The sequence below is a fragment of the Stegodyphus dumicola genome, chromosome 1, assembly GCF_044657685.1.
Source record: "Stegodyphus dumicola isolate Sdum_Otavi_A_Nest chromosome 1, ASM4465768v1".
Taxonomy (NCBI): Eukaryota; Metazoa; Arthropoda; class Arachnida; order Araneae; family Eresidae; genus Stegodyphus; species Stegodyphus dumicola.
The window spans coordinates 19,033,878-19,060,620 of NC_140768.1; the positions used below are offsets into that span (position 1 = coordinate 19,033,878).

Below are 26,743 nucleotides of genomic sequence, written 5' to 3' on the forward strand. Positions count from 1 at the left end.
TTTTCTGTGAAAGACAGGCTAGAACTTATTTTCAAGGGATGTTTTATTTTTCATGTACAATAATTAACATTTGTTCATGTTCAAGAAGGACATTTACTCATTTTCAAGAAAGGCATTTACTCATTTTCAAGAAAGGCATTTATTCACGTTCAAGAAACATTAAGAAATGAACAAAATCATTTATTCTAAAACAGCCATATCGTCTTCTTTTGGAACATCGTCATAAAGCTACAAATCACGAATTCCGTCTTTAATTTTTTGCGACTTCATTTCCTCTAAGACCATTGGCCTTAGACTGTCACGTTGAGTAACAGAGTTCTTCTGAAATGAGTTCCCCTTGTAGGCTGCTCGTAGGGCATGGCAAACATAGCTGTCCGTTATTTTATCCCATGCATTCTTCACCCATGTAACAATATTTTGTAACTTAGGCTTCATAAAGTTTGCTTATTGATTTATCCGTATTCTATTTTTAATGTAGTCATTGATTTCTGTGCGTAGATGGGCTTTAAATGAAGTGTTTGTTGCAATATCAAGAGTTTACAGTCATTATATGCAGTCCTTCCGGCGAAAATCATTATTTGATCAATTCTTTCTCCACTGAAGTTCTTCGTGGATTTTAGCGCAGTGAGTGCTGATAAAATCCTACATTGGCATGGCTCTTTGACCACCTCGCAAAAGCAAGTGGTAGAAATAAATCGACCTACTTTGTATTGCTGCTTGTGTGCACCAAGCTTTTTCAGTCTCAAGAACATAAATACCTGAAACACTTTCGCTTTCCTCTTTTTTGCCGGGGAGGGTCTTTCCATCGAGAGGAAATAAAAAAAAAATATATGCAATGCGTGCACTTTCGTAAACAGTGGAGGGAATGTATATCGCAGAGGCAACCCTCTGATCAATGGTAGTTTGAGACACTTGACACATAAGCATTGCAGTTTCATCCATAGCAATCATTTTCGAGCGCTGGTACTTAGAGAAGTCGTCGGTTTAATCAACGAAACCAAAAATATAAGTGCCCGTTTAATCTCTTCAGTATCTTCCAGTTTGAATAGTGTTGCTTATCGTCGTAGAGATAGTTCCCATCGCTGGAGGAAGCCATTCATCTACTGTTATGATGCTTTGAATTCGTCTGTACTTGCTTTGGCAGTACATATACTAAAATTTGAACGATACAGAGAAGATTAGCATGGCCTCTGCGCAAGGATGACACGCAAAGGTGATATAATCTAGCTGTGGTGCTATTGGTAGGGCAGATACTTGAATATCAGCCCGGCGAACAACCAAACACTTGCTCTTCTGTCAGCAATCCATTCACAAATGATGTTTTCTAATTTAGGAAATAATGGTTGCCGACCTGATCCAAGCTTATGCTTTTTGGCATTTCCCTCGTCGACTTGTTGACTGAGGTTTCATATATTCCGGGGTAACAGTTTATTCGTTTTATACTGTGACGATACAGCTACTAGCACCCCCGCGGGCACAGGTGCTGAATTATAACTTCCTGTTTGTTCGCGGACGAAATGGACGGTACCTGCAAAAAGCAGGACTGCAGATAAAACCCCCTGGGAGTTTCCGGACACAAGGAACTAATTATGTTTCTCTTCGCAGATAACAAAACGAGTGAAATCTTTGTGTAAGAGTTCTTCGTGTGATTTTGAGGTGACAGGACGCATCTTTTACGTTCTAAACCACGCCAGTGGTTTCTGTAGAACAATAGTTTTTTTTTATGCTGTAACTACAGTAAAAAGGACGCTTTTTTTGCGTCCAATCTGCGTTAGCGGATATTGTATCATTTAGGGCTGTAATGATCAGTTTATTTTTATGTTTTAATAATAATAAATAAATAATTTAAAAGACAACCTGTCTTTCTTTCACCCGTCACGGGTGTACTGACGTTACAATACATTCCAGGATGTACCTGGGCTGAAGTGAGCAGGGCAGAAGTAACAGCACATTTTGCTGTTGAGCTTCGTTTGTTACGAAACAAAATTGGTGGATGCCAGAAATGTTATTTGAAATTGCATTTGTAACTGTCCGCAGCTACATTCCGAGACCTGTATAAACATTTACTTAATATGAAGAATGCTTTTACATATGGAACAGTGTTATGAAAATGGTACACATACATTAACCATGTCAGTTTTAAGAGGTGTGGTTACTTTTGGAAGCGATGTGAGATCGATCCAGAATACCCAATTTTGTGTTTGCGCCGCTGTAAGTAGTTTCTAGTTCCTCCACCCCCCGAAAAAAAAAAAGTGAAATCTAGTGCGAATAATAAATTGTTTCCAATTTATACATCATTTCAAACTCTTTTATTAAATTTTAATATTTTGTAATATTGCTCACTTATTTATTTATTAATTATTGCCGCAAGTTTGAGACCGCCGTTATAAATAATTAGATAATTAAATCTTTTTTCAAATAATTTTTACTCGCATATATCTATATACGTACGAGAATAAGTTTAAAATCGTATTTTAATTCTTTGGGGGCTAGGCTAATTTTCTTTTAATTTTTTGAAGGGGAACGTTCACCAGGCGCTTCTCTTTTTCGCTCTAATAAATGAATAAATAAAAATTAACTTGTATAAAATGGATGTTTTCCGAGATAAGAGTAGAGCTTGATTTGGCTGATATTCTTGCATTATCAAGAGAGGAGAACAACCAGGTCTTTTTTAATAAATTTTTTATGGACGATTTGAAGTGGCCAATGATGTTGAACTTTTGTATTTGTTTATATAATGAATATTCTGCAAACATTGACCGTGCTCGTAATCTTTGTATGATTTAGCGTATGTTGAAAGAAATCTCCTCAGAGTGTTTGGTGTTAGAAGTGGTACGTATGATAAGAGAAGTCATGTAAAAATATTTTAAGTACGTGTCAAAATGTATGGAAAAACATGTGAAATCAGCAAACTATGTTTTAAGTGTGAAATTAGCAAAATATGTATTATGTATGAAATTAACAGTGAAATTAGCAAAACATGTATTATGTATGAAATTAACAGAGACATGATCGGAGTTTGAAACTGGAAGAATAAAAAAAAAAGTTTTCAAATTTAAATTATTTTTCATCATACATTGAAGGAAAATATTTGAGTTTTTTTTTTTTTTTTTCGTTTATTTTGAGAGAAAAGACTTAAGATACAACAACAATTAAGAAAAAAGATTTTTATTTCTGTCAAACAAAGCATACTGTTTTTTTTTTTTTTTTTTAAGTAAAGCATTTAAATTATTATTTTAATAATTAAAATGAGACTATTAAAGAAAGTCTGTGGCATTCTCAGTCTTCTCTTTAATTTTATTGTTGCTAATCGTTACGAATTCGGCTGATTCAAAGATTCACATTAAAAAGTTTTGAGTTTTCTAATTTATGTATCATATTTAGCTTATTAGTTTTTTAAAATATATTTCTTTTTTTAACGTTTTGTACGTTACCTTTATTTATTAAATAACATGTTCTTCGCACATAAACCATAAAATTCAGTTATTAAAATATTTAAGAACAGCATATCTTTGGAATTTCCATACGCAGTCTCGCCCGCTGGAGGGTTTTTTTTTTTTTTTTTTTTTTTTTTCCCTCTTTTTCTGTACACTGTTGCCTTTGCTCTCGTTGTAATCGTTGAGTTTGTTAATCAAAAATTCGTGAAAGTTTTACAAAATATGAAATAGTTAATAAAACAAATTCCAAATTTGGGCTTTAAGATGCCCATATTAGAGTGTAAGACTACGTGAGATTTCTATCAATTTTCATATATATTGCATGTGTTTATTTCTTAATCAGTCAATTTACGTTGTTTTTAACAACATACAAATATTTTTTGAATTTTACTGCGCATTTTTCGAAATGTGTTATTATTGAATTAGAATCCCTTTTCGCTCGACGAAGTCCAATAGAGTTACAGCAGAAGTCCTTGCTGTCTCAGAATTAATGCAATTAATTGTCAGTATATTCTTCGTTCGAAATTTTCAGTATTACTCTCCGCTTCTTCTGTTTTTATGGCATTAGAAACGATATCCGCATCATTCAAATATAAAACCCCGGTTCATGCCATCGAATCATTCTATATTTTCCCGATCAACATTTTCGAAGAATTTTGAATTTTCAGTTTTCGCCATCAATTATTGCTTCGACCTTTTTTAGTTAGATAATCTCCAATGTCTGTAATAATCTTTTTCTATCATTGAATCAGGGTTATAGGTTTTACCACCCAATATAGTTAACTATGCAGAGTAGCAAAAGCTTGGTCGAAAGTAAAATCTATAACACTGATTCAATACCCAATATGTATTTAACTTTTTCTTGAATTTCGTTAAATTCTGTACTTTTCCGGAACTTCGAAGAGTACGAGGTAATCATTGGAACTAAATGTGCAGACGCAATTCAGAGCATGTGCGTCTCACGCGTGTTTGCTTTTTACACGTCTCTCACGTTTAACGTTGAATGTACATTCATAAAACGTTAAATGTACGTGCGATGGCACAGCCTTGCACGGATAATCCGCACCTGGATAATCGAGACCACACTGGATATAAGAAAAATGAAAAACACCTTGTAGGGACATTAAGTTATTTCGAAGGAGAGGTGAAAAATGAGCAACTCCTTGGCCGAAACTCGAACCACGGGCCTCTTGAATTAGCGTCGAGCTTGCTGACCACTACACCACAAAGGCATGCTAAGAAGGAGGGAGAAATACCTTATAACGTAAGAAAAATGAAAAGAGAATTATGAAAGAAAAGTTCGAAAATAATGAAAGAAAAGAAATAATGAAAGAAAAATGATGAAATAAGATGAAAAACGCGTAAGATAAATGAAAAGAGAAATGAATTTCATAAGAAAAATGAAAAAAACAAATAAAGTAACAAGTCTTAATTTTACTTCGTCTATAAAATGCAAAACAATCTTGGCAATTTAAATTTCATATTCTAAAAGTAAATTAATTCACAAATAACTTATGGATTAGAAAAATAGCGCTGCCATGCTATTTTAAATTCTTCTAGTCCGGAAAAGAAAAAAAAGCTTTCAGTTTTTACATTACGCCCAAAAACGCCTAAAAAAAAGTTCTGTGTGCTACCATTATTTATTGAATATCATGTTTTTCGCACTTCAACCTCATAAAATTCAACTCAACAGCAATATCACAAAATATTTAAAAGCAGCATATCTTTAAAATTTCCGATACACAGTCTCACGCGCTGGAGAGGGGGGAAAATTTTTTTTTCCTTCCCTGTACAGTGTTGCCATTGCTCACTTTGAAATCGTTGAATTACATAATCAAAAGTTTGTGAACGTTTTACAAAATAGGAAATAGACAATAAAACTAATTCGAAATTAAAAAATCGGCTTTCTATGTGTTTATATTCGGGTGGAAGACTACAAATTCGGGTGGTTTATATTCGGGTGGAAGACCTTTGTGGTGTAGTGGTCAGTTATTCAAAACTGGACGGCTCTAGGTACCGTTGTTCTTTCACAGTGCGAGAAACATGCATTCATTCATGCAAATTCTTCATTATTTAATTTTTTTAAACATAATACAGGGCGATAATATTTGGTGGCAGCAATTTGAAAAATGATTCAGACTTTTATAGTGATTCAACGCAAAATCGCGTTTTGAGAATAATATCCGTTCTGGGCTAACTGTCCTTTGTGCTAAATATATATATCCGTTTAAAAAAAGTGTGCGTTGTATTATGGTCATAAAAATAAAAAATTCTCCATTCACTGATTTTATCAGTGAATTGTATGCTAATGCTTGTACATTTTAGGGCATCCAGCATGTAGTCTGGTCACTAGTTATGTAAAATGCATCCAGGAAGTTCATGTCAATGTCAGCTGAAGACATTTTTGTCTAGGGATTTTGCGGCGACGAGAACTTTTGTTCGCACTTAAAAAGGGAGTGCATTGCTATCGTGACAAGAAGATTAACTGACAACAAATTTAGCTGAATGACTTTTTAGATTTCATTCCTATGCCTCAACTCAAAAAGGGAAGAAAAAAAAAAAAAAAGCGCCCTCTTCCAACTCCTCTTTGATGGAATAAAAATACTAGACCGTTTAACATGCGTATCTCTCTTAGGCATTTATTTTATTTCTTTCAGATTTGTTGTTGTTGTTGCCCTCCGGAATGCATTAGCAAGGATGTTTTATCGTTTGCTTCGAAGCGCGTGCATGCGTTACTTTGCTCATCTAATTGCTGTTGGATAAAAAGAAATACGTCGTCTTTTTTAATTCTTCCTAACCACTCAGGAATAGCTTAAAAAGAACCTACTTTTTGCTTCAACTGTTACAAAACTTTGCATTGTAATTATTGTACTTTTTGCATTGCTGGCCACGTTTAAGAAGCAACTAACTTTTGTTTTAACTTTTGACACGAAGAATTACGTGATTTGCGAATGACAGTGCTTTTTTACATACATTTTAGCATACATGCAGAAACCAACAATGCTAGTTTCTACATGTAATCCAGGAATAACCTTGGCAGGCTTTTGGTTTAAATTTCTGAAACCACATTTGTTCTGTCTTCTTGCATTTACCAATACTAAGTTAAAGATTTCATATTCTATTTACAAAAATTATTTCAAGCCTGAAGATCTGTTCCAGTTTAACCTTATATCGTAAACAGGAGACCCAGAGAGTAAGATCCTGCGTGTGAAGTAGTAAAATAAGATAAAAATATATTTTTTTTTTTATTTTATCGAATGGAGGATTACGTTATTCAAAATTTGATGTGTCTCTAGACACCGTTGTTTTTTCACAGTGCGAAAAACATGCATACATTCATGCAAATTCATTATTTAATTTCTTTAAACATAATGCAGGGCGATAATATTTGGTGGCAACAATTTGAAAAATGATTCAGAATTTTATAGCGATTCAACGCAAAATCCCTTTTTGAGACTAATAGCACTTCTGGTCTAATGCTTCTATGGGCTCCAAAAAAGAAGGAAAGGGAAGAAAAAAAATCTGAAAGCTTTAAGATTCTATATTACATCCAAAGCGGCGATTTTTTAACGTTTTGTTTGTTATCTATATGTATTAAATATCATAGTCTTCGTACCTAAACCATAAAATTCAATTCAACAGTAATATTACAAAATAAGTTAAAAAGAGCATATCTTTAAAATTTCCGATACATAGTCTCGCGTAAAAATGTATAGTGTTGCCATTGCTCGCTATGAAATCGTTAAGTTTGTTAGTAAGAAATTCGCTAAAGTTTTACAAAATATGAAATGGGTAATAAAACAAATTCCAAATGCCCGTATGCAAGTGAAGGACTGCATTATTCAAAATTTCATGTCTCTTGATACCGTTGTTTTTTTCATCGTGCGAGAAACATGCATACAGTGTCTCAAAAAAGTGATGGGACACTTGTGCTTTACAAAAGGAAACTGCAATAAAATAAATTTCAAAAACATGTAAAATTTTTTGTGGGTGTGTTTCATACTTAAATTTAGCAACAATTATTACATAACATACATTTTCTCAAAATATTAAAATATTAATTTAATAAAAATACAATTGTATAGAACGGAGCAGAAAATGGCTCACTTAAGTGATGGGACACTTACTTTTCCATCAAATATTTATCCAAAAGTTTTACTTTTTAAAAGGTTTTAATATTTTGTTGGATTTCCTTTTACTTTTAAAACATGATTTAATCTTCTTGGGATGGATTCGACTAATTTTTTTGTGATTTCTGGAGTGATTTTACCCCATTCTTCTTGAAGCTACGATTTTAATTGTTGTTTTGAAGAAATGGTGTGTTTGCGAATTCTTGATTCCAATTCTTGTCAAATATTCTCTATGGGATTTAATTGTGGAGATTGTGGGGGTGTTTTTATTATTTCAGGACAGTTATACAGCAGCCAGAGTCTAACGTTCAAAGCACTGTGCTTGGGGTCATTGTCCTGGTAGAATTTAAAATCGTTAGGAAGGTTCAATTTTCGTGCGGAAAATTTCAAATTTTGATTTAAAAGTCAATATACTTGTACTGATCCATTATACTGTCAGTAAAAACAAGATTACCAACTCCAGCGGACGACATACACCCCCATACCATAACTCCTCCTCCACCATGTTTTACTGTTGGCACCAAGTTCTGTTTGCGAAATTCTTCCCTGGGTTTTCTCCACACCAAGATTCTACAGTCAGAACCAAATATATTAAATTTACTCTCATCAGCAAATACAACTTCATTCCAGTAATCAGAGTTCTTATTTATGTTGGATTTTGCGAAAGCCAGTCTGAGTTTTCTATTCTTTTCACTTACGAAGAATTTTTTCCTGTCTGCTCTACCGTGATATCCAGCAGATCGAATTACTCTTCCAATAGTCTCAGAATTAACAATTACTCCATATAATGCTTGTAAATCAGCAGCAACTTTAGGAGCACTCATTCTTGGATTTTTTTTAAATATTTCGAACGATAATTCGTTTTATTCCATTGGATAGCTTTGATGGTCGGCCAGGTCTTCTTTTATCCTGAATCATATGATTCTTTTTATATCGTTTAATGATATTGAAAATTGTTGAATGACTTAAGTTAACTGTTTCAGTAGTTTCTCTAATAGATTTTCCACGTTCAATATGCAAATATTAACTAATTTTCGAATTCCAGGCAAAGTTTCTTTTCGTTTAGCATTCATGGCTGCACAGAGCTAAAAAACACAAAAATTCCAAAACAAACTGGAGAGAAATACTGCAGACGATTTTATAAATTATTGTCAATTGCTTTTGAGTAAAAATAAATACCCCAAAAGATATTTTTATTGCTTACTTCGGACGATTTTTGTTGCATAGTACGTAGTGTCCCATCACTTAAGTGAGCCATTTTCTGCTCCGTTCTAAACAATTATATTTTTATTAAATTAATATTTTAATATTTTGAGAAAATGTATGTTAATTATGTATTGTTACTAAATTTAAGTATGAAACACACCCACAAAAAATTTTACATGTTTTTTAAATTTATTTTATTGCAGTTTCCTTTTGTAAAGCACAAGTGTCCCATCACTTTTTTGAGACATTGTACATTCATGCAGATTTTTCATTATTTAATTACTTTAAATATAATACAAGGCTGCAATATTTGGTGGCAACGATTTGAAAAGTGAAACGCTGTTTATAGTGAACCAACGCAAAATTCCAAAACGAAATTAATGGCCTTTCTGGGCAAATTGCGCTAAAAAAAGAAAAAAAATAATAATTCAGACACATTTGTGTAAGTTCAAATGCAAAAAAAAAAATTTCGACTTGTTTATTGTAATATTTTCTGTCGAATCAATGTACTATAACGACCCGTGTGTATTTTTTAGTTCTAGAATCAATGTTTCGCTTGACGATTCCTTTTGAAATGGTTTTTGGGTCGTTCCTTTCTCATTCGCCAGATACGCAAAAACAATGTTAAAAAAACTTGTTCATTTAATGGAAAGTATTTTTAATGCTATCCGTACCTGTTTTTTTGCTTTTGTTACCACAAGTTGCTTTAGAATTCATTTCTTATTTCCCTTTGGGTTCTATATAATAACAATCTGATCATGCAGTGCAAGCGATTCCAAACGTATTTTCGGCCAGCAATGAGCATCAACTCGTCAACGCTGAGAATGACACTGGGTGTGGTCTGTTCGTGAAAGGGTTGACGTTGACTTACAGGCCAAGCAAGACCCGTGTAAAAAAGTTCCGCCTTATACCAAACGATCTGCCTTATTATTCTCTTTTAGGTTATTCCTCTCTGTTGTTGTGTAAAAATCATGCTTATTGGCAGGTCAATTTATTGTAGTGGGATCTATTTTTCTTTTTCTATTTAGCTGAGAAAGGCAGATTTAGATACTAATTTTTTTTCCATTGTTATTTTTAGTTAGCAGTAAAATACTGTGTATTAGAAATAAAGCTAAAAGATACACGAGCATGTTGTTGCTAGTCGATGATATATAAAACTTTTTGTTTATCGTCGATATTACAGAAGAGTATACTCGTTAGCGTAAAGAAAGAGAATCAGTTAAAAAAAAAGTTATTTTATTGAATTTTTAATAACCTTTCGGGACAAGTGTTATTTTATATCATAAATGTGATAAACAATCCGGAAAAAACTCGTTTCTGATAACTATAATGCATTCATTACAAAATTTCTAATCTTTTTATTTATTTATTATTATTATTTTTAATTCTTTTCCCCAAAAGGGGCAATTTGCTCAGAAAGGCTATTAATTTCGTTTAGGCATTTTGCATTGATTCACTATAAACGGCAAATCACTTTTTAAATTGTTGCCACCAAATATTAGAGCCCTGTATTATATTTAAAGAAATTAAATTGTGAAGAATTTGCATAAATTCAAACTTAGAAGCAATGAGGTTACTATTTTTAGAATAGAGAAGGGAAATTTACATTGCTAATTTAACCTTTTACATATTCTTTATTTTTCGTACATGTATGTATGTTTCTTGCATTGTGATAAAACAACGGTACCTAGAGCCAACGAATTTTGAATAACGTATGTCTTCACCTGAATATGAGCATCTGAAAGCCCAAATTTGGAATTTGTTTTATTTTATATGCCATATTTTGTAAAGCATTTATGAGTTTTTGATTAAGAAACTCAACGATTTCAAAGCGAGCGATGGCAACACTGTACGTGGGAGGGGAATTATCTTCAGCGCCCGAGACTGTGTATCGGAAATTCTAACGATATGCTGTTTTAAATGTTCTGTGATATTGCCGTTGAATTCAATTTTATGGTTTAAGTGCGAAGAATATGATATGTAATAAATAAAGGTAATACAAAACGTTTTTAATGTAAAATCGGAAAGCTCTCAGATTTTCATTTATTTATTTTTTAACGTCCAAAATAAAATCGAATTGTGACGAGGAAATTAATATATTTTTTTTTTCCTTCAATATTTTTAGCACCTATTTTACGTTCGAAAAAGAATTTTAGAAACAGAAAATAAATGTAGAAAAAAGCAGTCGCTTTTAAAATTAAAACTTTTAATTTGATTCATCAACAAACATTTAGTTGCTTGAGTTAACATATTTGATATTATTTTTAAGAAAAGAAAGGACATTCTTGTAGGATTTTAAGATTTTTTTGTATAATTTTATATATGACTTTTGTATGAGTTTTTTTATGTAACTTCTGAATGGTTTTAAGATTTCTTTTTAGAATATTCCTAATAATAATAATAATAATAATAATAATAAATACAGTTTATAGACTGTAATCTGAAATTTTCAAATTGTAAGTTGATATCTGTCTTATACAGTCGAACTGTGTGTATAAAATATTGTGGAAACATTTAATTATAATAGTTCAGGAAAATGTAATGTTTGTCTGTAAAAGCTTACAGGCAATGAATAACTGAGAAATCTTTATGGTCATTACCAGGGATTCTCAAAGTTTTTTCCTCCATGAACACCCTACCACTGCTAGAGGATCATTCCCCCCCCCCCATTCCAAAACTCGTAAAATACACAAACATGTATTTAAATTTAGATTATTTTTTTAATAAATTTCATAAATTAAACAAGAAAAAACATAGAAAATGTTAATGAATACCAAAACCTGATAAAATGTATTTTTTTTATATTCATAAAATACTTAACAGATAAATAAAAGGCTAACCGTATTCTCCCCGGAAACTATGAAATCCCCCCCCCCGTTGAGAACTCCTGGTCTATACTTATCGTTAGTATTAATTACGTTAATAAGAAAAAGTTAATACATATTTTTCTTATGAAAACGTCAGTTAGGAAAGGGCATATCTGGCTTTAACTAGCTGACTTTGTGAAGTGTGTGCTGATACTGCTGTGGTAATTATTTATATAATTGCTATCGAATAATAAATGCTTGTGTTAGTAAAGGTATAGACTACTGAATTTTGATTTAAAAAAATTAAGTCAGTTTTTTAAAATTTTGAGTCAAATTATTCTAATTTTAATTAAGCTGTCTTGAAAATTTCGTGCAGACATCATTTATAAGAAGACGTGCTAGAAAAATTTTTGTGAGTCTGTAAGTTAAAAAAAAATAAATAAGTAAATAAATAAAATAAAAGTTAGAAAGAATTAATACATCTTTATCGGTAGTATTAGACCAAAGGAGTATTAGCTCAGAAGAGCGGTTAATTTCGTTTTGGCGTTTTGCGTTGGTTCACCATAAACGGCGTTTAACTTTTTAAATTGTTGCCACCTAATATTAGAGGCCTACATTATATTTAAAGAAATTAAGTAATGAAGAATCTGCATAAATGTATGTATGTTTCTGCAAATGTAAAAAATAACGGTATCTAGTGACATCAAATTTTGAATAACCTAGTCCTCCATTCGAATATGAGCATCTGGAAGCCCAAATTTGGAATTTGTTTTATTATCGGTTTCATATCAACACTTTAACGAATTTTTGAATAATAAATTCAACGATTTCAAAGCAAGCAATGGCAATATTGTACGAAAAAAAAAAAAAAAAAAAAAAAAAAAAACATTTTGTCTTTAGCGCCAAGGACATGCGACCTCGCTCTAGGGGCAAAATGGCACTAACCCCCAGAGCGACTTTTCACTCTAGTTAAAGATGGTCCCATCTCATCCGGAAAACGCGGTGACTCCTTTTCGGTCGCCGTTCTCGAGAGTGAAGGATATCACCCGATATTCGAATGAAACCACAGAACCTACTTCTTACATACCTTTTAATTCCCCCCGCTCTCCGAAAGGGGCGCTTTAGCCATTTATAGGCTTTGGTCATCACTACTGTTACGAAATGTGCAGGCGCGGTAAGATGGCTTCCCCGCAAAGCAGTTTTTAGGGTTGCCATAAAATGGCAAGGGAAGGCAGGGTTGCCACATTTGGCGACAAAATTGTCGATATATCATGGATGGATGGAGAACCTTCTAAAACGTGTGTGTGTATGTGTGTGTGATTATGGCAAAGCCTCGAGGGCTATCTGCCTAAGGGGAGGGATGCCTTCGTGGAGGACTTTCTAAGGGAAACTGGCTCGTATACACGTTACACATGGGGAAAACCACGAAAACGCCCACGCAGCCAGCCCGTTCGCGGGATTCGAACCTCGGATCGAACTACCAGTGTTCAGCGACTTTACCGCTCGGCCGCTGGTTGGCCCCCTTCTGAAACGAATTCTTACCGAATTAGGCCAGAACGTTCTCGAACACAAGCCGAAAGCTATATAAACCCTGCTGGTCCGCAGTCAGTTAGTGTGTATGTGCTTCGTCTAGCAAGCTGATAGTCAGTCATTCAGCGAGTGTCTCGAAGTCTAGCGCCGAGTTGGTCGTCGAGTTTTGTCTCAGACAGTGCTGAGTCGAGAGCTATACTCTTTTGTATCGTCGAGTGCATCGCGAGTTGTAGCGTGGAGAGTCTCGAGAGTACGTGGAGTTCCGAGAACGACCAAGCGGAGTCGTGAGCTGTAGTCTAGTGCTTTGCCGTGAAGCTGTAGCCTGATAACCTGGAGGCTGTGTCACTGATCGTGTCAGCGTGTTTATAGTAGTTCTTCGATGACTGTAAAAGTGTTTTGGAGCTGTCCTGATTAATATTGGTAAAGAAAGTGTGTTTCGATACTTCATCAAGTGTCGTCGTTATTCACTCCAAATCTACGAACCCCGTACGAACGTGAAGGAAGAGAAAAACGCAACAACTGGTGTCAGGGAAAAAAACCCGTAACACTACTAAAGCCGGAAGTGGTGGTCTTTTTATAATGGAGGCACCTAATAGGTGGACCACCGCTGCCTCCTATGAAGGGGCAAACAAATTATATCCATGCGTTCTCCCGGATTCGAACCCTGTCCTTTCGGAACGGAAGGCAGAGTCACTAACTACTTTCCTCTCTTGGCAGCTACTCGAATTTAAGGCTACCAAATTTCCAAACCAGGAGGGATTACTCTTCTAAGATGTTAAATTCTCACTCGAAAGAATTAAGCGTGTAGGTAATGGTTAAATGTTAAAGCCGTAGGTTATAAATTTGTGTTTTCTGTGAGCAAGTGTTGGTTAAAGAGACAGAAATTTGTATCTCTTTTCCGTTGTTGGCTTTAAGGCAAGAGTGGCTTTAATTGCTTTCTATAATGCGCAGTGAACGTAGAACCGGGTGTCATTTATGTCACTGATGTCTGTCTTTTAAAAGTTGCTGGAGATAGAGTTGCTGAAAGTTAAGAAAGCGAAAACCTCAAAATCCGATATTTTTTAAGCTTTTTTTTTTTTTTTTTTTTTTTTTTTGTAGTTCAAACACTGGTTGTTTAGACTTGGTTTGAGTTACTCATGTTCAGTCTTTTGAAACGTTCCATGACTGAAATGTGTCATTGTTTAAGATGGAATTTTTGACACGTTCGCCGTGCTCTCTTCAACTCTTCTTTTTTCTTAAATTATGGTTTATTGACTTACAACACGCCGGAAAGTGTCTTGAGTTAACAAAAAGTTTTTTTTTAGAAGAGGTGTTTTTTTTTTTTTTTTTTTTTTTTTTATTTAATTGTGTTGTTTGAAGTATTAACCAGTGTTCAAAAATATAAATAGATATTAAAGGTGCTCAATTACGAATAAGGATATATTTTTTCATTAATTTTAAGACAATGTTTTTATATATTTAATTTTGATCAGTAATTTTTAAATGCATGTTAAAAGGCAATTAAATATTAATGTTCCGAGATACGTTTTTTTCCATTTTAAATACCACTGTCATCAGTGATTTCCGAAGAGTTTGATAAGCAAATAAATAAATAAATAAATAAAGAATAACTTTTAATACTTTAAATTCCTTATCCCTCTTCTGTCTTCGTAACTTTAATCTTCTATAAGAATTCATTTTGTTTTTAATGTTCCATATATCGGTTTATTCGGTTTAACATTATTGAGTTAAAAAAGAAAATTCGTATAACTTTTACATGAAAAAATTCATGAGGGTACTCAAGAAGGAATTTATTGACTTTGGTCTTTTTTGCGTGTCCCTGGTACAAAAAGTGTTTCTCTTTTGGCAACAAGTGATTATGTTAAATTTATAACTAGCATTACGTTAGCTATTACGTAAGCATTAATTCTATCTCTATGAGATTTGTACGTCGAGGTTTACACTTATTGAACGTTTCTACCTTACAGAGTAACAGTACAAGGTTGATTTTATGACTTTTCACCCTCCATTCGTTCAACTAAAACAAAAGTTCCATGCTTCATAGTACTCTATCTTTTCATTTGACCTTGCAGTTTTTAATAGTTTTTTTTCCTTCTACTTTTCTAGCTTGTGGCACTGTATTGCACTAGTTACGTTAGTTTCTATACAGTTAGTTCCACTATAAGGTGTTTCTCCCACTTTCCTAGCGTCCTTCGTGGTGTAGTGGTTCTGCACGCTGGGCCGGTATTCCAGAGGTCCGTGGTTCGATTCCCGGCGAAGGCGGTTGCATATTTTTTCTCTCTCTGGCTTCCAAAAAATCCTAATGTCTCTACAGTGGCCCTGAACTAAAAGGGTGTTTGGATGATGATGATTCTCCATACCCAGGATTTGGCGACTAGGTCCCCTAAAAAAAACCCTAGTTGCCCTTTAAAAAGGGGAGTATATAAGGTATTTCTCCCACTTCCCTAGCGTGCTTTCGTGGTGTAGTGGTTTTGCACACTGAGCCGGTATTTCAGAGGACCATGGTTCGATTCCCGGCGAAGGCAGTTGCTAATTTTTCATCTTTTCTGCTTCCAATTATTCCTAATGATAAGTGGCGCCCGAACTAAAAGGGTTGTGGATGATGATTCTTCGAACCCAGGATTTGGCGACTAGGCCCCCTAAAACCCTAGTCGCCCTTTAAAAAGGGGAGTATATAAGGTATTTCTCCCGCTTTCCAAGCGTCATTCGTGGTGTAGTAGTTCTGCACGCTGGGCCGGTATTCCAGAGGTCCGTGGTTCGATTCCCGGCGAAGGCGGTTGCATATTTTTCATTTCTCTGGCTTCCAAAAAATCCTAATGACTCTACACCACTGTCTTCGAACAGTGATGTAATGGGCCTAAAAGCCCTAGGGCAGATCTTTTAGGTTGAAATATATTTATAAAAGTGGAAATAAGCAACGGGTAACAATGGAATGGAAGTAATTTCTTTAGTACAGCCGACAAAGTTGTAGAGACATTAGGTATTTTTCTGACGCAGAAGAGATGAGAAATACCTTATATACTCCCCCTTTAAAAGAGCGAGTGGGGTTTAGGGAACTCAGTCGTCAAAATTCTGGTGGTGAATTCATCATTCACCACCTGTTTTAGTTCGGGGGCCACTACTATAGAGAAATTAGGTATGGAGCAGGAGATGTGAAAAATGAGCAACGCCGTCGCCGGGAATCGAAACATGGACCTCTGGAATACGCGCCCAGCGTGCTAACAACTACTCTACGAAGGCATGCAAAAAAAGGCGGGAGAAATACCTTATAAAGTATTAATTAGATTAGAAAAGTTATACATGTGTAAGGAATAAAGAAAAAAAATTGAGGTACACTAATTTTAATTTCTCTTACTCATAAAAGAGGTTGCAAAAGCGCAATTTGTATCGTCAATGAGATGAGGGGATATTTCCCGATCTGGCTGATTTGGGAATAAAATCACTATATCTTTCCCTTTAAGTCTGAAGTGGGAATAAAATGTGATAAATTTTCTCATTTGTTAGGAGAAATAATTACGTAATCACAATATGCTTGAAGATCCACAAGCTTTGAAAATGTGTCCACAGCATCTCTTTTCAGACAGGGCAGCATTCTTCCCGTTCCCCTTTAACATCCCCTGCTTCATTTTAAAAACTACCTTCATTTTTCCTTTAACCCATGTCGCTGCAAAATTTCCCCCTCAGGTTAATCTTTGCTGGCCAACGGATAAATAATCCGAAAACGTACTGTAGGGATAGAAAGAGGTGTATTTCAACCTCCCCCTTCTGTGACGATGATGTTCTGTTATTCTCGCCCTCCCTCCCGGCCTTTTCTTATCGTCTGAAAAGCCGCGGGAACGAGACGAGCCTCCCCATTCTGGAGAGCGAATCCTGCTCCTCTATGACAAATTGGGCCCATTCTGGTCGTCTGTCACATCGCAATTGCCATTTTTGACGGCCAGCTTTTCGGAATCTAATACTGGAATTATACATTTTCCTTTCCTGCGTATCGCGTCGTTCACGCCGCAGCCGGAAATTGGATATGTTTTTTTTTTTTTTTATATTATTATTATTTATTTACTTTATTTTCCCCAGCTTCGTTTTATTGAAGGTCTTTCGCTTCCCTTAAATCCTCTTTTGTGAATCCAAACTATTCCTCCTGCGAGACTAAAATACACTGTAGTTGCTCCGAGCAATCTTGTTTTGCAAGGATCTGACATCTTTTGAAAAGAGTTGTTTTTCTCCGTTTTTCTGCCATATTTTGTTAAAAATGAAATGTTTGTTTTTAACCTGTGGCTGTTTTTCTTTCACTAAAAAAAAAAAAAAAAAAAAAAAAAATATATATATATATATATATATATATATATATATTCTTTAGTAGTGGTTACTGTAGTTATTGTGAGTATCACAAATTTAATATTAATCATTAAATTTAAGATTTCTTAAGTGATGAATATAAGAGAGCCCCGATTTAACGAAATTCAACATTCTACGAGGCGAACTTTTAAGTGTACAGTTATAATGTGACCTGATATAAAAGCCTGTCTCTACAGGCTTCTATACACAATAGGTTATTTCAAAGCAGGAGAGAGGAAAAATGAGTAATTGCATCCCCGGGACTCGAACCACGGACCTCTCGAATACGCGTCGAGCGTGCTGACCACTACACCACGAAGGCATGCTAAGAAGGCAGAAGAAATACCTTATATACTCCCCTTTTAAAAGAGCGACTGGGGTTTACGGAACTCAGTCGCCAAATCCTGGTGGTGAAGAATCATCATTTACCACTTTTTTTTAGTTCGGGCGCCACTACTATAGAGAGACTAAGTGTGGAGCAGGAGATGTGAAAAATGAGCAATGCCCTCGGCGGGACTCGAAACACGGACCCGCCGAATACTGCGGATATTACGTGGTTATAGCATTAGGTTTCTTATAAAGATGATACGATCGCGAAATGGCCTGCTTTACAACAAAACATGTCAAATTACTGTCAAAGAAAGGAATAGCAAGATGATGTAGGAGAAAAAAAAAAGATCTTTTAAGCAAACAAACGTAATCGCTGATAGCTGTGAGTGTGTTGAGTTCTTAATTTTGGAACTCAAAATATAGATTTCTTTTCAAATACATATACGTAATAAAAACAAATTTAGAAGTATTGATGCTGGAATACTGAGACGTAGAAACGCAGAAATACCCGTAGATACCATGGAACGTAGATCCATATTGAAGAGGAAATTTGGCAGCGGAGTAAGATTAAATATTCATTTTGATTTCAGTTGACATTTATAGCCACAATATATTTACTTGGTCTATCTAATCGTGCCCATTCAAGAACATTAACATTTTTGACATTGTTGCGATAGGAGAAGAGCACTGCGAAATAGCGTCCAAGCGGCGCAGAGTTAGAAGCAAAAGAGTGCAGTTATCCAATACACTGACTACCAATAAGTATTTGGACACCTGTGATAGAAAAGAAAAACTATATTTAAAATCAATAGTTGGTCGAGCCTCCACGAGAGGTAATTACAACGTGGACCCTCCGGGGCATACTTTCCACAAGTCTCTGTATGACAGCTAGTGGTATTTTCTTCCACTCGGCTTGGAGAAGACATAGAAGTTCCTTCACCAATTTTGCACGGGTAGTGAGTGCACCCCTGAATTCGGCGATGCAACTCGTCCTGAGGTTCTCGATAGGGTTCAGGTCTGGACTCTGGGCAGGCTAGTCCATTCGATGAACTCCATTGACACCATACCAAGCCTTGGTTAACATCGAAACATGATAACTGGCATTGTTGTCCTGAAAGTAACAGGGGTCCAACCCGTAAAACTGCCACAACGTAGGAAGCACATTGTCATCCAAAATAGTGCAGTAGGCATCGGAGTTGAGCTTACCGTGAATGGGGACCAAGGATCCCAGCCCATACCAGAAGAAACACCCCCAGACCATAATTCCACCTCCTCCGAACTTGACTGTTGGCACAATGCATTCTGACAGGAGACGTTCTCCAGGTAGACGCCAGACCCAGACCCTGCCATCCGAACGGTAAAGGGTGAACCTTGATTCGTCACTACAAAGAACCCGTTTCCACTGATCTACGGTCCAATTTCGATGTGCTCTGCATCACATTAACCGAGCAGCGCGGTTGGACTTTGTGATCAAAGGCTTACGGGAAGCAGCACGACCATGAAACCCAAGCAGATGTGCTTCCTTACAGATGGTATTCATTGAAACAATACTCCCGGATTCCTGTTGAATCTTCTCGCGGATGAGGGCCATCCGTTGGGTGCGGTTCTTCCGAATTTCTCTGGACAGCGCTTGCCGGTCTTTATCTCCCAGTTTCGTTGGTCTGCCGACTCGGGGCACATTCCGACAATCACCGCTCACCTTCCACTTCTTAATCACATAGGCCACTGTCGATTTTGGGTACTTCAGATCTCTAGATATGTCCCTTAAGGATCGGCCACATTTGTGATACCCGATAATTATAGCTTTCTCGAAATCAGAGAGCTCCGAACTGTGAGGCATCTTGCGTACCACTAAAGCCGATGCTGTTTCCTACACGATATACACCGGCGGAGTCCGTGACGTACCTTAGGACGGCAGATATCGTCACTTGCATAGGTGTCCAAATACTTATTGGTAGTCAGTGTATAAGCATTTAGGTTTGAAAGGTTTCAATTGTCAAAATTTGGAGTTCCAATTAAGCTACGTCATCAGCTTTATACAAACCGTGTGACGTAGATTGATCTAGAAACTGCTCAGTCCAGAAAAGTTATTATTACGTTTAGCACACAGAGAGGAAATACCGGAATTAAATTCGAAGAATTAAGAAACTATTACTAAATTAAATTATAAAACTGATTTAGATACTTTTAAAGTCAACCAATTTCCGATCAATGACGATAATTACTTGGTTCATTAATTTTCATATTAAAAGTTTGTATTTCCATTTTTCATGATTTAAATTCAAGTTCCTTTAAAAATATTATTTTCGGGATTAAATTCCATACTTCTAGATTACTTCATTTCGATACATTGTACTAAATTTATATTAGGAGATAATATAAGCAATCTTACTTTAGTATATATATGTGTGTCTGTGTCTGTGTGTAATCTTACTTTAGTATATATATGTGTGTCTGTGTCTGTGCGTGCGTGCGTGCGTGCGTGCGCGCGTGCGTGTGCGTGTGTGTGTGTGTGTGTGTGTGTGTGTGTGTGTGTGTGTGTGTGTGTGTAAAATTGTCTCTTGTATATTGAAAGCCTTTTTTTCTTTTTGAAGTGAAAAGGATGTGTAACATAAAATTTAAACTTTACTTTGTCCCTAAAATCTCTTTTTTAATTTGGTTAATCGCCTTTCTATTAATTTTTAATCCTTTTGAAATGCGCCATACCATAAAATATTTAATAATTCATCGTCGTCATTGAAATTTATCATTGTGTATCATTGTCTTTAAATGTTAAAATATGCTTATATAATATAGGTGATTACTTACATAACGGCGAAAGTGAAATCATTATCCATTCTATCACATTTTCCGTTGCATGCAAATTTAAATAGTTCACCTTTCAGTTTATATGCGATCCTAGAATTTTCAAAAAACATATACTCTAGATTTAAAATTAAGTAACTACTTGGTCAAATTTTGTCGCGTGACAATCAAACTTTCTGTCTTGTGTTTTTTAGAACGAGTATTAACTTTTACTAAATATAACTATAGGGACCTGAAGAACGTATGAAAATTTCGATTTCTTAATTTTTACAAAACTGATTTTTTTAAAAAATTTTAAAAGTTCTAAAATATAAGTATTTGCCTTATTTAAAACATTTTTGTAACTGAAAGTAAAATGTCTACAGTCAATGGCTGCGAAAGTAAAGACCGCACTTTTGAACACGATGTAAACAATTTTCTTCCCTCTCCATATCCTTAGCTCTGTGTTGTTTTGTGACAGTTATGTCACTTGTCTGGATGTGTAACGTCAGAACAAACCCACGAAAGTCATCGGGGCAAGGAGGGCAAGATTGTCATTGGCGCTGCGATACCCCGGGCACTATACAGGTGACAGTACGTTAGGTTAGATTAGGTTAGGTTATTTAATTACGGCAAAGCCTCGAGGGCTATCTGCCTAAGGGTAGGAATGCCTTCGGGGAGGACTTTCTAAGGGAAACTGGCTCGTATACACGTTACACATGGGGAAAACCACGAAAACGCCCATGCAGCCAGCCCGTTCGCGGGATTCGAACCTCGGACCGAACTACCAGTGTTCAGCGACTTTACCGCTCTCCGCTGGTTGGCCTTAGGTGACAGTACGACTTCGGTCATTTCCACCCCAATTTTGCTTGTGAGCAGTCCGAAGGAACGAGTCCGAGGGTCTCCTACCACAACCTGTCGAGAGGACTTTCGGCTTGCCATGTATTTAGAAGGCCCCTATGCCTCAAAGACACTACGCATTTACAAAAATCTATGCCTTCTTCGGGGTTCGAACCCAGGACCTTCGGTATCGCAGCAGGCTGAAAGAAATAATTGACTACTGTACTAACAATGACTCTTCTGACGCTGGAAGATAGTAGCCATAAAGTACAAACTTGAGTCGCATCTAGCACACATTAGGCTCTAACAACGCCATTTCTAAGCACACTTCTCTTAGAAATAGACATCGTACCTTCAGTATGACATTAACTCTTCTTGAACTGGCACATTTATTAATCTGAAGACAGATTACTTGCTCTGCAAAGTATAGCAGTATGCATGTTGGAACTATATATGCTAGTTCAATATGTCAGCAACAGAGTATGTGATATGTATGTTCAATATATAATTTTGTATTTATGCAGTGCCAGGTTTTCATACACAAAGTTTGTACTGTATCTGAATGCTGTATTGTATCTGTAAATGTTTATATCTGTTATTTATGGTACCTAATTTATACTAAGGATCATGCCGTACCTCAATGGCATGCTTCATGTAAACTTTAACGTATATGTATAGATGTACGAGTATATATGAATATGAGCGAGAGCATGTATACTTTTATTTGTTTCGGAATATATCCGAGTTGATATTTATATGTATATACATAAATTTTGATTGTACTCTTCTTCAAGTGCCTTGTATGCATATGTATATTTCTTTTTTGCATTTTATGAATGTCGTCTGCTCAGCCGGGGCTGTCCAGGGCTGCGGCCTGGCAGCTAGTGCTTGACTTCCGCCGAGTTGGTAACCAATTCTGCATGGATATAGCTATACCTGGGTCGGAAGCCAACTCAGCGGTTTACTGTCCTAACTACTATTTCGTCTGGGTGGCCCTTAGATTTGTATTCAAAGTGACTTTGGTTATCTGTTTCCAGAGTTTTCGGCAAACTTAAGTTAACGCATTGGTTCACTAATGTTGAATAATCGGTTTTTGTTGTCTTGTCCGCGGAGTAAGTGCAGAGGAGTCAAATAGGACCGAAAAGTATCCAAAAAAGCCACAGCAATATCAATAATCTTCGAACAAAAGAGGGGTTGGTGCTAGGGAGCTATATCTATGCTGAATAATCGGTGTTCTGGGCATTTCGATAACGTGGAAATTGTTTGGAAAATATTTGTTGCATAGGCAATAGTGATTTTGGTATACCTGTAACTTCTGCTTCTCAGCGGGCCTTTCAGCCCAAATCTATCACATATACTCACTACATCTATTAGTTCTCATTGAGTGAATGTAAAAGAGTTCAAAAAATTGGAAGGATACCTTTTTGCGCCAAATTTGCACTTTTCTACTGTTGTTTTAATCTTTGCTTAACTTTGCATATTTTCTCCCTTTTTCTTCCCTAAAACCCAGTGCTGTAACGAATTCGAATTTTTTTTCCCCCTTTCTGCTCCCGCCCTCATCTCAATCTGCAGTTGGATGGTTCTCCTTCGTTGTCATTGTCTTTTCTCCTCCTTGCCAGTCAACGAGAAGGTGTCCTGATATTAAAATCTGCCTCGCGCGTGACTCAGCAGCAGGCAGTCGCATTATCACCCAACCGTTCCCCTCTTTCCTTCCCCCCACACAATCGGTTAGTCCCCCTCCTCGTAGCTCTTCCGTCTCTCTTTTAGGGATTTTAGTGGCTTACGTGTGATTTCTTTTCATCATCCAGTTCACTTTAGCTATGAATTTAATTTCGTAATTAAAGGCCGTTAGGGAATGAGCCCACTCATTTTTTTCGGGGGAGGGGGGGGGGAGTTTGAGCGGGTTTATCTTGTGTTTTCAGATACTGGTCATTTTAAATTTAAAATTTGTGACCAAGTTAATTATTATATTCTTATGAGAAATCCTGTAACTCGAAAAATTTCTGTTCGTAATTTTCCGTTATGCAGTATTTCTGTGCCAACATTCTCAAGTAGGAATTTAAATGGTACGGTTAAGAAACGCTTTAGGCAAAATCTAAATGTTTATTTCTCAGGGAATCGTTAAGTAATTTTATTTTGAGACATAGTGCTGAACTGTCAATAACTGCAATCGTCTTTCATCCGTGCTTTCCCTGTGGTCTGGAGAATGATAAGCAAAGAAGTAAAATAATAATAAAAAAATATGCAACCGCCTTCGCCGGGAATCGAACCACGGACCTCTAGAATACCGGCCCAGCGTGCTACCGTTACACCACGAAGGCACGCTAGGGAAGCGGGAGAAATACCTTATAAGCTTTCAGATTTTATATTACGCCCAAAGGGGCGTTTTTTTAACGTTTTGTATGTTGCCTTTATTAAATAAATAAAGTTCTTCACATTTAAACCATAAAATTCAATTCAACAGCAATATACCAAAATATTTAAAAGAGCATATCTTTAGGATTCCTGATACAGTCTCGCGCGCTGAAGATTTTTTTTTAACACTTTCAAATCATTGCGTTTCTTATAAATCAAAAACTTATAAATGCTTTACAAAATATGAAATAGATAATAAAACAAATTCCAAATTTGGGCTTCCAGATGCCCATATTCGGGTGGAGACGTACGTTATTCAAAATTGGATCTCTAAGTACCGTTGTTTTATCATAGTGCCAGAAACATGTATACATTTATGCGGATTCCTCATTATTTAATTTCTTGTCTAAAGTGACGTTTATTTTAAAAGTTTTGCGATTCCCCCCCCCCAAGTCCATATGGGCAATTTGCCCAGAAGGGCTCTTAATTTCTTTTTGGCATTTTGCGTCGGTTTACTTTTTAAATTGTTGCTACCAAATATTAGAGCCCTGCACTATATTTAAAGAAGTTAAATAAGAAAGAATCTGCATGAATATATATTACATGTTTCTCGCGCTGTGAAAAATGTCGGTACCTTGAGACATCGAATTTTGAAAAACGTAGTCCTCCATTCGAATATGGGCATATGGAAGCCCAAATTTGGAATTTGTTTTATTAGCTATTTCATATTTTGTCAAACATTAAGGAATTTTTGATAAGATATATTTCTCATTCAGTCAATACAGCTCTTAATTCGTTTCAAGGCAAAAATACTTACAAACTCTAAATTAATTAAAACTGTAAAACACAGAAAAACCTAAAACAATAATTCCAATTAAAAAAGTTGAAATACAGTTTTTGCAATTAGAGTTTCTGTAGGAAAACGAGCAATTCGCCCAACGGGCAGAAAGGCGAAAATTTTTGGTGCAATAATATTTAAAGGTAATTTACGGTTCCAGTGGGTCAAAACACACTGAAGTTGGTGCACCTATTGACTGAATTCACTATACTGCTAAGAGTTTCAAATATAAACAATTACTACCTCGTTAAGCCTTACATTTTAAACTTACACTTTTAAATTGTTGATAATTTTACAACTATTGCATGCAGATTAACAGAAGGCATAAAATCCTTAAGCGAAACATACGAACAACATAATGCAATCATTTCTAAAGCAACAATTTAACAATATATAAGAATTAAAAAACAGAGCTCACCGAGCCGCATGAGAGGGCGGTGCGTGTATACTGCATACAGACGTCATGAAAAAAAAAATCATTCTGAATCTATTTTCATTCCATTTTACAATTCTGTTTGGGAAAAAAAAAAAATATTCCTTAATTTTGTTCGTACGTCACGGGAAAAAAAAAAAAAAAAAATCGTTCAAATGTATTCAAGAGTAGTCAAAATTTATATTTTCATTGAAATATGCTACCCGAAATTTTTCGCGATTACAATACTTCCTTTGCTACTAATTAATACCGAGTTAATAAGTAAATTAGATTTTATTTACAAGCGGTAACAAGAAGTGATAGTTTACTTTAAAGCTGATTGCTATTTATGTGCTGACTACATCACATTTTTATTGGAATTTCTTAAAGGAAGAATTTAGATTGAATTGGAAGTTAGATGTGACGAGTTTTAAGTCAAAGTGTTATTAATATATTAATAAACAAATATCATCGATTACAAAATTAGAAATGTTTTTGCTGAGTGTTTGGTTAATTTGAATGCTCTTCCATGAGAGTTTTCTTAGTACTGTGTGCTTCATTGCTTCATATATTTGTAAGTAATGAAATGCTTTGAGTAATTTTTTATGTCTTGCAAATGATATATATTAAAAATGTATACTAGAGTCGAACATAAAATTGTGGGAACTTTTGTCAAAAAATATTATAGTTTTAGAAGAAAACTAAGCTTGCCAAAAAATTCTTAAGTATTTTTAAGAAAAAAAAAAAAAAAAAGACTGATGTGTACACCACATGACTTCGTTGTACGGAATATTAAATTATACGCAATTTTTCTTGCATTTTATTTAAACGTATTTCCTCGAATTTCATTAGAGATATATTTCTCATTCAATTAATTCAGTTCTCACTTCGCGGCAAGGCAAAAATACATAAAAATTAAAAATTTTTCTTAAAAATTGAAAGATATAGAAAAAACATAAAACACCAAATACAGTTAAAACTAAGAAAACAATTTTACAATTAAAATTACAATTTCTACGAAAAAACAAGCAATTCGACCAGCAAGCAAGAAGCCAGATTTTTTTCTGTGCACAAAACTAAGTTTCCTTTTAGTCCCACTCGGCAAAAAGACACTGAAGGGGCAGAAAGAATTGATTCACTATTCTGCTAAATTTAAAATGTAAACAAACGTGGCTGCTATGGTTTAAAAAAAAAAAAAAAATTAGGCTTAGCCGCACTTAAACAACTTTTAAGTTGTTGCTAATTCTACAAATATTACATGGAGATTAACTGAAGGCACCAAAACCTTAACCGGAAGATAAGAAAAACATATTTGAATCATTTTTAAAGCAAAATTGCACTATTTACCAACATACAAGAATAAAAAAATGTGATTTCACTAAGTCGAGTAACAGAGTGGGTATAATGTACATATTTATTGGTGCTACCGATTTCAAGCAAAAAAAGGGAGGTGCACAACTACATATTATAGCAGTCCTGTATACGAAATTTCAGCGTTCTGAGGCTACTCGTTTTTGAGTTATGCGAGATACATACGTACGTACGTACAGATAGATGCCACGGAAATATCTCTTCTGAGGCCATTTTAAATCAGTTTTATAATTCGTTTTGGGAAAAGTAGTCATTTATTCTGTCCTTACGTACAGATGTCAAGCAAAAATATCATTAAATTGCATTCGATAGCGGCCAAAATGCATATTTTCGTTGAAAATTCGTGGTTACAATAATTCCTTTATTTC

The 26,743-nt window shown here is 35.3% G+C and overlaps 2 protein-coding genes and 1 non-coding gene across 3 annotated transcripts in view; 2 read left to right on the top strand and 1 right to left on the bottom strand.

Annotated features, from left to right (window-relative positions):
• LOC118184539 (uncharacterized) overlaps positions 1-26,743 on the bottom strand; it is a 215,190-nt gene that overhangs the window by 119,081 nt on the left and 69,366 nt on the right. The window lies entirely within an intron of this gene.
• Eph (Eph receptor tyrosine kinase) overlaps positions 1-26,743 on the top strand; it is a 479,031-nt gene that overhangs the window by 6,480 nt on the left and 445,808 nt on the right. The gene's annotated exons all lie outside the window — the stretch shown is intronic.
• Positions 1,129-1,235, top strand: LOC118184548 (U6 spliceosomal RNA). The gene has a single exon (XR_004757445.1). It is a non-coding gene; the product is annotated as a U6 spliceosomal RNA (small nuclear RNA).